Genomic DNA, 16194 nt, shown 5'->3' with positions numbered 1-16194 from the left:
GATGGCTGAATGGCTGGAGCTGTGCCAATCCGAAGCCAGGAGCCAGGAGCCTGGAGCCTCTTCCCAGTCTCCCACATGGGTGCAGGGGCCCAAGGAGTTGGGCCATCTTCTACTGCCCTCCCGGGCTACAGCAGAGAGCTGGACAGGAAGTAGAGCAGCCGGGTATCAAACCGGCGCCCATATGGGATGCCGGCACTTAAGGCCAGGGCGATAACCCACTGCGCCACAGTGCCGGCCCCTTAGTCAGTGGCATATCTAGCCATAAAAGAGAATGATGTATGTCTTCACTCTGGACACAAATAAAATTCCCAACTAAAACTTAGGATTCCACCAAAACTTGTGATTCTGTTACAAAGGACAAGGGATAAAATGGATATTCTTATGTCTCTAGATTTCTTACATGGCATATCTCTTTTGTTTGACACCAAAATTTTAGTTCCCAGACTCCAGTCTTTATTTTCACTCTAGAAAAAAATCACTCTGGTAGCGAAAAGAGAATGAATTGGAAATGGAACAGATCTTGGAAACAGAGAGAACAATAAGTTACAAGGCCACTGCAGAAACCCAAGGGAGAAAAGATAAAGCCCTGCACTAAGACAGTGATTATAAGAATAAAGAATAGAGTATGTGAAAAGTATAAGAGAAAATAAGGTTTACAAAACTATTAAGAACCTAATTTTTAAAATCAGACTTCAGAAAGAATATGATATCTACTAGAAATAGCCCTAACAACAAAAGTACTATGACATGGGAAGGAAGCCAATCAGTAAATCGGATTATTCCAGAATGAGTTGGCAAAAGAATTTGCAAAAACATCTTATAATTGATTCAGATACCTTGGAATTACCTGAGTATATTCTGTTTACTTGCACCACATTTTCTCTATTAACAGAGATAACTGCTATGAATGAATTACAGTAGTTCTGAATTAGACACCTGAGATGATATGTCTGCTTTCGTATGTCATGATGTGTGTCTATATGATTAGAGTGAAGACGAAATACAGGTCCCTTGCTTTTCTTCTTGCTCAACTTCTAAATTTTCAAGTGAATCTAGTTGATATAGAAGTTATCCCTTGTATAAACATATAAAGATGGAACAAAATTAAGAAAAATCAAGATATTCCCAATAACTCAACTCAATTGAAGCTTGTAAAGTTTCGGGTGTTATTTCAGTCTCTAACTATGGGTTCACCCTTGTCATGATTTCCATAATAATCATCATTCATTTCTCATTCATCCAATAAATACCTATTTGGTGTCTACTGTATTCTGAGCAGTATTCTAAGAATTGAGGATATAGCATTAACTGAAATAAGCATTTCCTCCTGGCAAAAAAAATTGATTTTTATCTTCAGATTTCCCTGTGATTGGTGGGATAACAGGATCACTTTCTGACATATGGAATGTCCTACCTGAACTATCTATACAATCTCCCATCTTTGTCTTTTCCTATGAGTAAGCTGAATAGAAAGGACTCCAAGGATGGAGTAGTGCAAAATGTATGGCAGGAGCCTCTGTTCCAGATAACAGTGAGGCAAGAAGTCAGTGTGACCTGTTTTGCACCATCATCAAACCACAGCTGACTATGAACTGCATGAACATAAATTTTCCTTGAATTTAAATGCCATTGACATTCATATTTTAGAGTTACTTGTTAAGGTACTCCACCTATACAGAACTGAGAACACAAGTCGTTTGCATATTCACAGAAAAGACAGGTCAATGTGACTGTAGTTCACTCACCCAAAGAGAAGCAGCAGAAAATAATGTCAGAGGATTCTGAGAGTCAGATGTAAGGGGTCTTTAAAAAGTTCATGGAAATGCATATTATAAAAAAGCTATACATGGATTTCAAAAAGAATTTGCAACATTTTTCTACAAATGCAGTACCATTGTATGCAAGCCTAATATAAGCTGTGTTAAGGTTTTGGATTTTATTCTAACTGAACTGAGGAAAGCACTACAGGTTGTGAAGACAGTGACATGACCTGAGTAAGAAATTTAAAATAGTCTGAGTTCCTACTAGCAAGTTGTGATCTGTAGCTTACAGAAGCCCCGAGTACCCTCTGGATCCCACACAGGACCATGCTACCTCCTGGGTAGGTCCCTGACACAGGCAACAGAAATGCCAGGCAGGTTGTACCCCACACGCCAATGCCAACCTGTTGGTGTTGCTGTTTGTAGCAGAGCACCAGAGTATTAATTAGACACTGGAGCAGAGTCCTACCTGACAAGAAAAAAATCCTCAGGTCAGTTAGAAGTGTCTGCCTGGAGTGTATCCTCTTCACCCCATGACTGTGAGAGTCCTGAGTGCTGAGACTGTGGGTATACTGTGACTGCATGAGAGGCCAAAGTGTGTAGCTGGGTCTCTGGGCAAGCACTGTGAGTGGCTCCATATGCTTAGGGTTACCAGATTGCCTGGCGGGGGGAGGGTCATTGTAGCAGAATCCATGCTCACACTGGGACTGCACAGATCCTTTGTGCAGTTCATGTGGAAGCAAGGATGAGTGTTACACCTACTGAGGGCTAACACCTAGGCATTAATCACTTTGAAAGAGAGGAGGTGAGGGTGTGATTAAACCAACAGAGGTAACCATACTCCCTTTCAGTTAAGAGTAGATATACCACGTTCAACTTGGGTATCACTCTAGATAATTACCCCACTCTGGAGCACTGACCAGAGCTCCTTGGCCACACCTGGCACACACTTCCATATATTCCCTGAAAGAGCACACATTCCACTAAGCTACAGAGGCATAGTTCAAAGATGAATGCCTCAAAGGAAAAAAATAAGTATCTCCACAAATGCTTAAAAATAAAAGCAAAAATTCAAGAAACAAGAATAAGGAAGACAACATAACCCCCTCAAAAGAACACAACATTTCAATATTAGAGTGTAAAGGTAAAGAGAACAATGAAATGCCTGAAATGGAATTCAAATAATTAATCCTAGGACTATTCAAAAGCAATCACAAGCAAATCCACTAATTAAACAGACAGAGAAAATATTTTCCAATGAAATTGAGATTTTTAAGGAGAAATAAAAATGAAATATTAAAATGAATAATGCAATAGATCTAATTAAAAATGCAGTGAAAAGCCTTAATAATAGACTTACTGAAACAGAAGAAAGAATATCTGAGCTAGAAGACAAATCATTGGAAATTTATCAATCAGACCAAAAAGAAAAAAAAAGAAGAATACATTAGAAAAGTTAAAAACAGTGAAGGAGATTTATGGGATACTATAAAAGAACCCAACATACAGGTCTTAAGAGTTCCTGAAGGAGAGGAACAAGAGAATGGATTAGAAGGCCTGTTCAGCGAAATAATTACAGAAAATTTTCCCAATTTGGAGAAAGAAAGGGACATCCAGCTAAAGAAAGCATATACAATTCTTTAGACATGAACAGAAAAGGTCTTCACTACAACACATAGCAGTCAAACTTTCAACAGTAAAACATAAAGAAATGATTTTAAAATGTGCATGAGAGAAATGCCAAATTACTTTCAGAGGACCTCCAATTAGACTCACAGCTGACTTCTCATCAGAACCTCTACAGGCTAGGAGAAAATGGCAAGATATATTCCAAGTCTTAACAGAAAAAAAAACTGTCAACCCAGAATACTGTACCCTGAAGAGCTCTCATTTATGAATGAAGGTGAATTAAAGACCTTCTATAACAAACAGAAATTGAAATAATTTGTCAACACTCATCAAGCCTAGCAAAAGATGCTTAAGGATGTGCTACATACAGAAATGCAGAAAGACCAGAAAGTCTTTACTATGGAAGAATGTACAAAGTCTTTACAAAGTCATTACTATGAAAGAATGTTAGAGTAGAAAAACTCCGAGTAAAAGTACAAAGGAAATCCAAAGTAAACAACAGGAATATTTATGGCAAAATGGCAGGACCAAGTCCTAATTATCTATAGTAACCTTAAATGTAAATGGCCTAAATTCTCCAGTTAAAAGACACACATTTGTTGGATGCATTTTAAAGTGGGGGGGGGGGGCAACACTGTGGTATAGCAGGTAAAGCTGCCGCCTGCAGTGCCAGCATCCCATATGGGTGCCATTTCAAGTCCCAGCTGCTCCACTTCCAATCCAGCCCTCTGCTATGGCCTTGGAAAGCAGTAGAAAATGGCGAAAGTACTTGGACCCCTGCACCTGGGAAGACCCAGAGGAAGATCCTGACTATTGGCTTCAGATCAGCACAGCTCTGGCCATTGTGGTCAACTGGGGAGTGAACCAGCAGATAAAAGAACTCTCTCTCTCTCTCTCTCTCTCTCTCTCTGTCTCTCCTTCTCTCTGTGTAACTCTGACTTTCAAATAAATAAACAAATCTTTTTAAAAAAGAAATTATGGTTATATACACTATAGAATACTAAATAGCAGTAAAAATGAAATCCTGTTATTTGCAAGAAAATGGATGCAACTGGAAAACATTATACTTAGTGAAATAAGCCAATCCCCAAAAAAAAGATACTAGATTTGTGATTACTAATAGAATACCTAAAAGGTATTTGATAGGCATGAAATAGACACTTTGATATGTTATTATTTTTTTTTGACAGGCAGAGTGGACAGTGAGAGAGAGAGACAGAGAGAAAGGTCTTCCTTTGCCTTTGGTTCACCCTCCAATGGCTGCAATGGCTGGCGCGCTGCGGCCGGTGCACCACGCTGATCCGATGGCAGGAGCCAGGTACTTATCCTGGTCTCCCATGGGGTGCAGGGCCCAAGCACTTGGCCATCCTCCACTGCATTCCCTGGCCACAGCAAAGAGCTGGCCTGGAAGAGGGGCAACCAGGACAGAATCTGGTGCCCCGACCGGGACTAGAACCCGGTGTGCCGGCACCGCAAGGCGGAGGATTAGCCTAGTGAGCTGTGGAGCCGGCTGATATGTATTATTTTTAACAACTCTTGTCTTAACTGCTAAGAAACAGTGTTGTTTCTTTCTTCATAGGTTGTTGAACTCTTTATTAAGTGTAGGGCTGATCTTAGGAGTATAAAGTTAACTGAAAATAGATCTTTGAAGAAATTAAGAATGGGAATAGAAGAGTGATGAAAAAGGGTAGGAACATGAGTGGTAGGGAAGGTAGGGTGTGGTATCCCTGTGTTTCTGAATCTGTATATATGAAATACATGAAATGTATACACCTTAAATAAAAATTGCAAAAAAAAATTTCAAAGTGTCACTTTTTGTGTCATATTGAAAACAGATCACAGAGGCCAGTGTCGTGGCTCACTAGGCTAATCCTCCACCTGCGGTGCTGACACTCCAGGTTCTAGTCCTGGTTGGGGCACCAGTTCTGTCCCAGTTGCTCCTCTTCCAGTCCAGCTCTCTGCTGAGGCCCCAGAAGGCAGTGGAGGATGGCCCAAGTGCTTGGGCCCTGCACCCACCTGGAAGACCATGAGAAAGCACCTGGCTCCTGGCTTCGGATCAGTGCAGCGCGCCGGCCATAGCGGCTATTTGACGGGTGAACCAACGGAAGCAAGACTTTTCCCTCTCTCTCTCTCACTCTCTAACTCTGCCTGTCAAAAAAAAAAAGAAAGAAAGAAAGAAAATAGATTACATAAAGGCAAAAATAATTAAGAAATTAAGAGGACATTGTAATAACCCAGTGAAAAATATTAGGTTTTTAAAAACTGACAATTAATAATTATACATATTATGGGTAGAGTGTGATAATTGCATATAATGTATAATGATCAAGTCAAGGTAATTATAAGTCTTTTGGCTTCTATATATGTAGGAGAACATAGGGTATTTTTCTTGCCATGTTCAGCTTATTTCACTTAATGGAATGTCCTGCAGTTCCATTGCTACTACGAACATGAAGGATTGTTGGTTTCACTATGGTGCAACAGTGATAGTGATTTTTTGAAAGTCATATTTTGAATATATTTTGAAGATAGAACCAAATTTTTTAGTGGAACAATGTTGTTTTTATCCAAAATGTCTAATGAGAGACTCTGGATAGACCTATGAATTGTAGATTTGTCAATATACAGATAATTCTGAAAGCTGTGAGATTCAATCCAACCAGTAAGGAATTAAGAATAAGAGAGAAAGCCATCCCTATTACTGAGCTTTGGGGAACACCACTGTGGACCAAAAGAGCCATCAAAAGGAAGCACAAGGAAGCCTGAGGAGGAGCAAAGAGGAAATTGGGGAAGAAGATATCAAAGGGGGAAGGGAGTGAGGTAGAGGCCTCTGAAGGCAAGTGAAGAAAGCATCGCAAAGAGCAGGAATGAAAATCAACAGCAACTTTTGTTTGGACACAAAGAGAGTTAAAGACTGAGAACAGACCTTGTGACAATAGGGAGGGCATTGGGTTTTTAAAAAACAATTTCAATGGGGAGGATTAAAGCTTTACAGGTATGAGAGTATTGAAGGTAGAGAAGAGAACTTGGAGTCCGAATCTGAAGAATTTTACTATGAAATCTTTGCTAGAATGAAGGCAAGAATTCAAAGGGAGGTCCCAGGCTTATGGTCAATCTCTGTCTTCTTTCTACTCCTCTGTTCTCCCCACACCACACATGTACATGCAGACACCCCAGGCACCTCCCAAGATCCACTCATTTCCCTCCTGCATACAGTTAGCTTTTCAGCATTCCTGAGGATAAAGGTATAGACACTCAGGTGGCAAGAGGATTGGCTAAAGAAGAAGCTCACAGAGCTAGATCAGGGCCACTATGAACAGGGAATTCTAAGGTCCTAAGAACTTGGAGCACTGACTAGGAGAGGAGGCTCAAAAGTACAGCATGGCTTGAGAAAGATCAAGCAAGGATCCTCTAAACTATAGGGGCTCCAGCTGCACAGGTCAAAGGGAGAACACAGGTGGCTTTTACTTTACATAGTATCACAGAACCATAAAAATTATTGTACATGCTGAAATAATGCAAAACTATGCATGTTTCTAATAATCATGGGAGAAGCATAATTGTTATATGACCTTTAAAAATCTTTGCATTCAAAAAAATCTTTGCCCACAGCACCATCACAAAGCCTGGCCTGGCATGACAGCCAGCCAAATGATGGCCCTATGGCACAACCATGAAGACTATGCATCTGTGGATACTCAAATCCAGTCTAATATCTAGTCATGTAGCATCCCCACCCTACACGTAAACATGCATCACAGCCACCTGGCCTACAGCTCCTGCACACCAACAGCCAAACTGCCTTTAAAAAATAATTGGGCAAATGACCTGGATAGACATATCACAAAAGAACATGTAGAAATGGTTAAGAAGCATATAAAAAAATGCTCAACATCACTGATCATCAGGGAAATGTTAAGCCAAAATCACAATGAGATATAATCTCTCCTCAATTAGAATAAATATTACGAAAAAGCCTTTGTCCTTTCACTAGAATGTAAATTAAAAATATATTATCTCAAAAACTAAAAGAGAGTGAGAGAGACATAAAAAGGGAGAGTAGGAGAGAAGAAGGAAAAAAGCATTATAGTGCCAGAATTGAACCTACGAACTACATTGAATGTGCTCTTTGTATTAATATCACATTAACATGAGAATTGTGATAATTGTGTTGCACTAATTAGCATTCACTTGCTGTGACCCTGAGAATCTAATGTTTTAATAAATTCCTTTAAAAATAAAGTTAAACAAGAATGAATATTACCCTCCAAAAAAATAGCAAATACTGCTAAGAATGTGGAGAAAGGGAACTCTCAAACAATATTGGTGGGAATATACATTTGGACAACCATTACAGAAAATGGTATGTAGTTTCCTCAGTAAATGAGAAATAACACTACCAACTGATTAAGTAATTACACTACTGAGTACATATTTGAAAAAAAATGAAATCATTATATCAGAGACACCTATATGCCATTTATTTTGCAGCACCATTCAGAGTAGCCAGGATGTGAAATCAATTGAGATGTCCATGAATGGATAAATGGATTTTTAAAGTACTATCAACATACACAATACAATATTATCTACACATGCAAAAAATGAAATCCTGTTATTTATGGCAGTATAAATGGAACTGGAGGACATTGCAAACTGAAATAGGTCAAGCAAGCACATAAAGAAAAATATCAAATATTCTTAAGTACATGCAGAAGCTAAAACATGGATCTCATGGAAGAATAAAATGGCTACCAGATACATGTCAGGGAGAGATGGAGAGACAATCGTTAAATGTTAGATAGGAAAACAACTTCACTGTACGGTAAGTACAGTTGATAAGAATTAATTTTATATCTCAAAATAAAGAGTAGACAGAATTTTGAAGGTCCCCAACATAAGGAAATGATCAATGTTTAAGGGTACGGATATACCAATTTCCTTGAGCTGTTTATTATACATGGTAGACATGTATTCAAATGTAATATTGTACCCATAAATACACACATTTTTGTTTGTCAAAAATAAAAGTAAGGGCCAAAGCTGTGGCATAGTAAGTTAAGTTGCTGCTAGCCATGCTAGACTACCATACTGGAGTCCCAGTTTGAGTCCCTGCTGTTCCATTTTGTTGCAGTCCCATACTAATATGCCTGGGAAAGCAGCAGCAAATGGCCCATATACTTGGGCCCCTGCCACCACATGGAAAAACTGGATGGAATTCCAGATCCTGGTCTGGCCTAGACCAGGCCCGGCTATTGCAGCCATTTAGAGAGTGAACCAGGAGATTAAAGATCTCAATCTCGCTCTTTCTTTCTGTCTCCTGATCTCTCTGTCTCTTGATCTTTCTCTCTGGATCTCGCTCTCACACTCTCCTCTCTCTTCTAACCCTTCTTTGCCCCTTCCCTCTGTTCTGTCAGTTTTCCCCCCATAAACTCTTTCCCTTAAAAAAAAAGATCTCAATCTATCTCTCAATTGTTCAGTCTCTCGCTCTCTGGCTCTGGCTCTCCCTCTTTCTCCCTTTCTCTCCCTCCCTCTGGCTCTCTGTAATCATAAATAAATCTTTTTAAACTTAAAAATGTATTTAAAGGAAGCAAATTTAAAAATCAAACATTTATTAAATAACTGGAAATTTGAGCACCAAGTAGTAATTTCATTATATGAAGAACAACTTATTTTTCTGAATGATATGGTAAATTTGAAGGTCATATTCCAAGTTCAATTTACCTTGATTCTTGCTTTTAATACCTACAAAAAGAAAAAAAACATACATCACAAGTTTTATACATCCAAATGGAATCAGTATATCTATGTTTGGGCTAAATTGCAAAGTGCCTTTTGTTTTTTACCCAGAGACTTTTTATTTAAGGTATACAAACATCATGCATTTCATATATACAAATTTAAGGACATAGTGATTCTTACCACCCTACCCCCCACTCCCACTCCCATTCTTCTTCCTCCTCTTTCTCCTATTTCTATTTTTATTTTTTACAAGATCTATTTTTTTTAACTTTTATTTAATGAATATAAATTTCCAAAGTACAGCTTATGGATTACAATGGCTTCCCCCCCATAACGTCCCTCCCACCCGCAACCCTCCCCTTTCCCACTCCCTCTCCCCTTCCATTCACATCAAGATTCATTTTCAATTCTCTTTATATACAGAAGATCAGTTTAGCATACATTAAGTAAAGATTTCAACAGTTTGCTCCCACACAGAAACATAAAGTGAAAAATACTGTTTGAGTACTAGTTATAGCATTAAATCTCAATGTACAGCACACTAAGGACAGAGATCCTACATGAGGAGTAAGTGCACAGTGACTCCTGTTGTTGACTTAACAAATTGACACTCTTGTTTATGGCATCAGTAATCACCCTAGGCTCTTGTCATGAGCTGCTAAGGCTATGGAAGTCCCCTGAGTTCACCGACTCTGATATTTAGACAAGGCCATGGTCAAAGTGGAAGTTCTTTCCTCCTTTCAGAGAAAGGTACCTCCTTCTTTGATGACCCGTTCTTTCCACTGGGATCTCACTCGCAGAGATCTTTCATTTAGGTTTTTTTTTTTTCCCCGAGAGTGTCTTGGCTTTCCATTCCTGAAATACTCTCATGGGCTTTTCAGCCGGATCCACATGCCTTAAGGGCTGATTCTGAGGCCAGAGTGCTGTTTAGGACATCTGCCATTCTATGGGTCTGCTGTGTATCTCACTTCCCATGTGGGATCGTTCTCTCCCTTTTTGATTCTATCAGCTAGTATTTGCAGACACTATTCTTGTTTATGTGATCCCTTTGGTTCTTAGCCCTATCATTATGATCAATTGTGAACAGAAATTGATCACTGGGACTAGTGAGATGGCATTGGTACATGCCACCTTGATGGGATTGAATTGGAATCCCCTGGTATGTTTCTAACTCTACCGTTTGAGGTAAGTCAGCTTGAGCATGTCCCGAATTGCACATCTCTTCCCTCTCTTATTCCCACTCTTATATTTAACAGTGATTACTTTTCAGTTAAGTTTCAGCACTTAAGAAGAATTGTGTATTGATTACAGTATTCCACCAAAAGTATTAAGTAGAACAAACAAAAAACATACTAAGAGGGATAACATATTAAGTTGCTCATCAACAGTCAGGGTGAGGGCTGATCAAGTCACCATTTCTCATAGTGTTCATTTCACTTTAATAGGTTTCCTTTTTGGTGCCCAGTTAGTTGTCACCTATCAGGGAGAACATATGGTATTTGTCCCTTTGGGACTGGCTTAATTCACTCAGCATGATGTTTTCCTAATTCCTCCATCTCAAGAACTATTGTCCTCCTGAATAAGGGTGTTTTGGGTGTTTAAAGGAGTATAAGGAAAGAGGGAGATGGAGACTTAGAGCCCAAGCCTCTTTTGTAGGGCCAGGCATTGCTGCTTATACATTGCTTCTCTAATTCATGCTCTGGTTGTCTGCAAAACAAGCTGAGATGAGAAACAAAGCAGTGTGTGCCTTAGGACACGGGCAAGTGAGAAACCAGAAGTCCAGCCCTGAAGCATCAATATAACATTCTGTGCTGGTATGATGGCCAAGTGGGCATCAGCCAACCTGGGGATTACATGCAAGTTGTAGTTACTTTCTGCCCCAGACCTGGAATTCTCCTGCACAGACCTGAAATTTCCCCAAATGAAAACCCTTGAGACAGTACAGGTCACCAAAGTATTACCTATTAGAGAACCAAAACACTTCACGAGGCCAGTGATTAGAACTGTGTAGAACCGACTATACCACTCCCTCAATGCAGTGAGTTAAGCCAAGGGAAAGCGGTCTTAGAAGACTTGGATCTGAGGGTATCTAACCTCTGTATTCAAATCACTGTTTGGGGAGGGCTCAGATCAATTTCAATTAAGTGCAGCTACCCTTTAACTCCTTGGTAACTGAAAGGAGCTCATCTGTTTTGCACTCTATGGTGTAAGATTATATGTTAGGGCCGGCGCTGTGGCGCATTTGGCTAATCCTCCATCTGCCACACTAGCATCCCATATGGGCACTGGGTTCTAGTCCCAATTGCTCCTCTTTCAGTCCAGCTCTCTGCTGTGGCCCAGGAAAGTAGTGGAGGATGGCCCAAGTGCTTGGGCCCCTACATCCGCTTGGGAGACCAGGAAGAGGCACCTGGCTCCTGGCTTTGGATCAGCGTAGCTCCGGCCATAGCGGTCATTTGGGGAGGTGAACCAAATGAAGGAAGACCTTTCTCTCTGTCCTTCTCTCTCACTGTCTGTAACTCTACCTGTCAAATAAATTTAAAAAAAAAGATTATATGTTTATATATATATATATATATATATTTGACAGGCAGAGTGGACAGTGAGAGAGAGACAGAGAGAAAGGTCTTCCTTGCATTGGTTCACCCCCTAATGGCCGCTGCAGCTGGCGCGCTGCAGCCAGCCCATTGTGCTGATCCGAAGCCAGGAGACAGGTGCTTCTCTTAGTCTCCCATGCGAGTGCAGGGCCCAAGGTCCTGGACCATCCTCTACTGCACTCCCGGGCCACAGCAGAGCTGGACAGGAAGAGGAGTGAACAGAACAGAATCCGGCGCCCCAACTGGGACTAGAACCTGTTGTGCCAGTGCCACAGGCAGAGGATTAGCCTATTGAGCCACAGTGCCAGCCATGTTTATATATTTACTTAAAAAATTTGTTTGAGGTCACATATGAGTGACAGCTATTTATTATTACAAAAAGCCCAGAAGCCTGGAACCTTTATAGTTTCCCTATTCTTTCAGTTTTGCTATCACTCTGTGAGATACTAAGGATTTTTCTGACCATTCCCACACTCATTATGAAATATGATAAAGACTGAATCATACTTCACAAACCTTGTTGATTTTTTCTAGATTTTAATGTCATAAATGACATCTGGTTACACTAATTTTCCCCCTTCAACATCTCACTGCATTGCTTTCTTTTTTTCTTTTTTTTTTTAGCATGGTGATTTCTTTTTTTTTTTAAAGATTTATTTATTTATTTGAAAGGCAGAATTACACCAGAGAGAGGAGAGGCAGAGAGAGAGAAGTCTTCCATCCAATGGTTCACTCTCCAATTGGCTGCAACAGCCAGGGCTGCACTGATCCAAAGCCAGGAGCCAGGAGTTTCGTCCAGGTCTCCCATGAGGGTGCAGGGGCCCAAGGATTTGGGCCATCTTCTACTGCTTTCCCAAGCCATAGCAGAGAGATGGATTGGAAGTGGAATAGCTAGGTCTCCAACCAGTGCCCATATGGGCACTTCAGGCCAGGGTGTTAACCCGCTGCATCACAGCACCGGCCCTGCACCACTTTCTAAGAATGATGAAGTAGTCTTGTCAATTTTAACATGATTCCTTCTCAGAAAAAAACCATTCAGCCAGTGATTTGTTTATTCCAAAAACTTTTAAAAATTTATTTACTATTGAGAATATAATAGTTTAGCAGCTCATTTTTAAAAATGACCCCTTGGTGCATTTCATTACTGAAGCTGAATCTAGTAAACAGCACAAAGTAAAAAAATATTGAAATATCTGCACTATCATTCTATTCAGTGGAAAACTTCTGTAAAGCCTTATCTGTTTTGATGTATATATCTACATTTTCTGTATTGTTTACCAAGCATCTCCAATACTGTTGCTAAAAGGAAGGCATTTTAACTTGAAAAAACCTTAAAAATTCTTTCATTAAGTTAGATACACAGTGAAATAAAGACAATAAAACTAATATTTACTTAGTAAGCTGTATTTTAAAGCATTAGACACACTGATAATTAAAGTATTTTATTTCTGGCAGACGCCGTGGATCACTTGGCTAATCCTCTGCCTACGGCGCCGGCATCCTGGGTTCTAGTTGGGATGCCGGGTACTAGTCCTGGTTGCTCCTCTTCCAGTCCAGCTCTCTGCTGTGGCCCGGGAAGGCAGAAGAGGATGGCCCTAGTGCTTGGGTCCTTGCACCCGCATGGGAGACCGGGAGGAAGTACCCAGCTCCTGGCTTTGGATCAGCACAGCACCAGCCGTAGTGGCCGTTAGGGGAGTGAACCAATACAAGGAAGACCTTTCTCTCTGTCTCTCTCTCTCACTGTCAAACTCTGCCTGGCAAAAAAAAAATTAAAAATAAATAAATAAATAAATAAATAACAGTATTGTATTTCTTTGTAAAACTTGTAGCAAGAATGGACTGAATAGTGCTTGCTAACTTGTTGTATAATCTACTATCTTTGCTATGTCTTAGCTAATTGTCACACTCCTCCTTTCTATTGTTCTCCATTATTTTATCTTTTGTGCTCTCAATAGCATGAAATATTTACAAGAATTCTTTCAATGTGAAGTTGTTGCCACCATCACTTCCTTTAGAACATCTTCATTCAAATGCCATTCTCCACTATAACTTTACCTTGACTGAGCTGCTCTATCTACATATCTCAAGTTTCACAAACAACAGATATGTCAACATTTCCATGGTCAACCATTTCATCTCTAACTCTATTTCTATTCAATGTGAATTGAACTTATGGCATGATGACTTTTTGTTTCTCTGATGCAATTTCATTCGCATTAACAAATGTCCATCTTGAATTACCCATTTTTGTAAAATGCCACATGAGTTTATCACTACAAGGCAAGAAGGCAACACAAGTATGCACTTTGCTGTTTGTGAGTGAAGTGAATATTAGATGATCAGTAACCAATCACTAGCAGACAATGAAAAAAGAGACATGATCAGTCACTGATCATGATGTGTATCTTTTATTTATGTAATGATTTGTGAACTGAAGGGCTAGTAGTCAAGTTCGCAACCACTCAGTTAATAGATTGTGATTTCTGAGAGTTAAGTTGTGCCATGGGAAGGTTGTGTTATTTAACTAAACTGTGATAACTTTAATTGGTACATATTGGAGATGCAAGAGCAAGGACTGCCTCACTGCTACACTGAACTGCATATACTATAGGTGATAAATGAGATATTTAATATCAAGTAAGGAATGTTTTTAGCGTGAGGAAAATTATAACCTGATTGCCTCAAGATGGGAACGGCCCTTAAAGAATAGATGTAATAGAGGCCAGCACTGTGGTGCAGCGGGTTAATGCCCTGGCCTGAAGCACTGGCATTCCATATGGGTGCCGGTTGGAGTCCTGGCTGCTCCTCTTCCCATCCAGCTCTCTGCTATGGCCTGAAATAGCAGTAGAAGATGGCCCAAGTCCTTGGGCCCCTGCACCCATGTAGGAGACCTGGAGGAAGCTCCTGGCTCCTGGCTTCAGATCGGTGCAGCTCCAGCCGCTGTGGCCATCTTGGAAGTGAACCAGCAGATGGAAGACCTCTCTCTCTGTCTCTACCTCTCTCTGTAACTCTGCCTTTCAAATAAATAAAATAAACTCTTTTAAAAAAAAGAATAGAGGTAATAGACAAGGAGACAGCTCTAAGAAAAATGCCCTTGTATAGGCAAGAAGGGATGGAATCCTGCACATAAGTAGAAGGTAGATGTAAGACAGAGGCACTGATAGGTCACTCATTGTAACTGCAATGTAGAATACATGATCTGGGGATGAGTGCTGTGACATACAGGTTAAGCTGCCATGTAGGACACCAATATCATTTATCAGAATGCCTGATTTTAGTCTTGTCTATTCTGCACTTCCAATTCAGCTTCTTGGTAAAGTACATTGGAGGCAACAGGTAATGGTCCAACATGAGAAACCTGGATGGAGTTCCCAGCTCCTGGTTTTGGCCTAGTCTAACTCTGGCTGGGGAGGTATTTGGGGAGTGAATTGGCAGATGGAAGATCACCCTTCACATACACACACTTTGCTCTCAGTCTCTCCTTCTCTTTGTATCTACCTGTCTATGTAACTCTGTCTTCCAAATAACTAAATAAATCTTTAATTAATAAAAGAATACATGGGTCAGCCGTCACTGCGGCTCACTAGGCTAATCCTCTGCCTTGCGGCACCGGCACACCAGGTTCTAGTCCCGGTCGGGCCGCTGGATTCTGTCCCAGTTGCCCCTCTTCCAGTCCAGCTCTCTGCTGTGGCCAGGGAGTACAGTGGAGGATGGCTCAAGTACTTGGGCCCTGCACCCCATGGGAGACCAGGAGAAGCACCTGGATCCTGCCATCGGATCAGCGTGGTGCGCTGGCCGCAGCGCGCCAGACGCGGCAGCCATTGGAGGGTGAACCAACGGCAAAGGAAGACCTTTCTCTCGGTCTCTCTCTCTCACTGTCCACTCTGCCTGTCCAAAAAAAAAAAAAAAAAAAAGAAGAATACATGGGTCTAGGGATTGGTAGGTTGTTGGTGAAAAATCCAATTTTCTCAATTGCTATTATTTCTCAGCAAAATAAATAGCCAGGTCTATAATGTGAAAAAAAAGAGATGGAAAATAATAAAGACTTGAGGAAATAAGGAGCAGCATGAAATATATAGAGAGCAGAAGAATGAATATGTACATAATGTAATAGAAATTCTGAGTCCTTCTAGAGCCACTTGAGATTACTGATTAGAGAAAGACCTATCAGCTTGGTTGTAGGTTTTTGTGCAGCCATTGTCATTGTGTCTGAATCTTATAAAATTAAGCAGATAAGTCTATTTACTGGTGCCTGTCTGCCAGGAAACCATTCCCCTCCAACAGTGCAATCACTGGAGATTCTGCTCTCAGATAGACAAATGGGCACCTGCACCCTGGCTCTCAGGACAGTGTTCTCTTGAGGGGCAGCTCTCTTTTGTCCACATTTAGCAAATAATATTCCACGGGATGGAAGACCTCAAGAAAATAAAGTTATAATAATAAGCAAAAAAAAATTCATCATTTTGCCC

The 16194-nt window shown here is 40.4% G+C and overlaps 1 pseudogene; it reads left to right on the top strand.

The window, feature by feature from the left end:
* Positions 1-16194, top strand: part of LOC138843310 (programmed cell death protein 5 pseudogene) — a 65620-nt pseudogene that overhangs the window by 47652 nt on the left and 1774 nt on the right.

This window comes from Oryctolagus cuniculus, chromosome 8, assembly GCF_964237555.1.
Source record: "Oryctolagus cuniculus chromosome 8, mOryCun1.1, whole genome shotgun sequence".
Lineage (NCBI taxonomy): Eukaryota > Metazoa > Chordata > Mammalia > Lagomorpha > Leporidae > Oryctolagus > Oryctolagus cuniculus.
The sequence above is the reverse complement of the archived record's forward strand: the minus strand, read 5'-3'. Positions and strand labels throughout refer to the sequence as shown.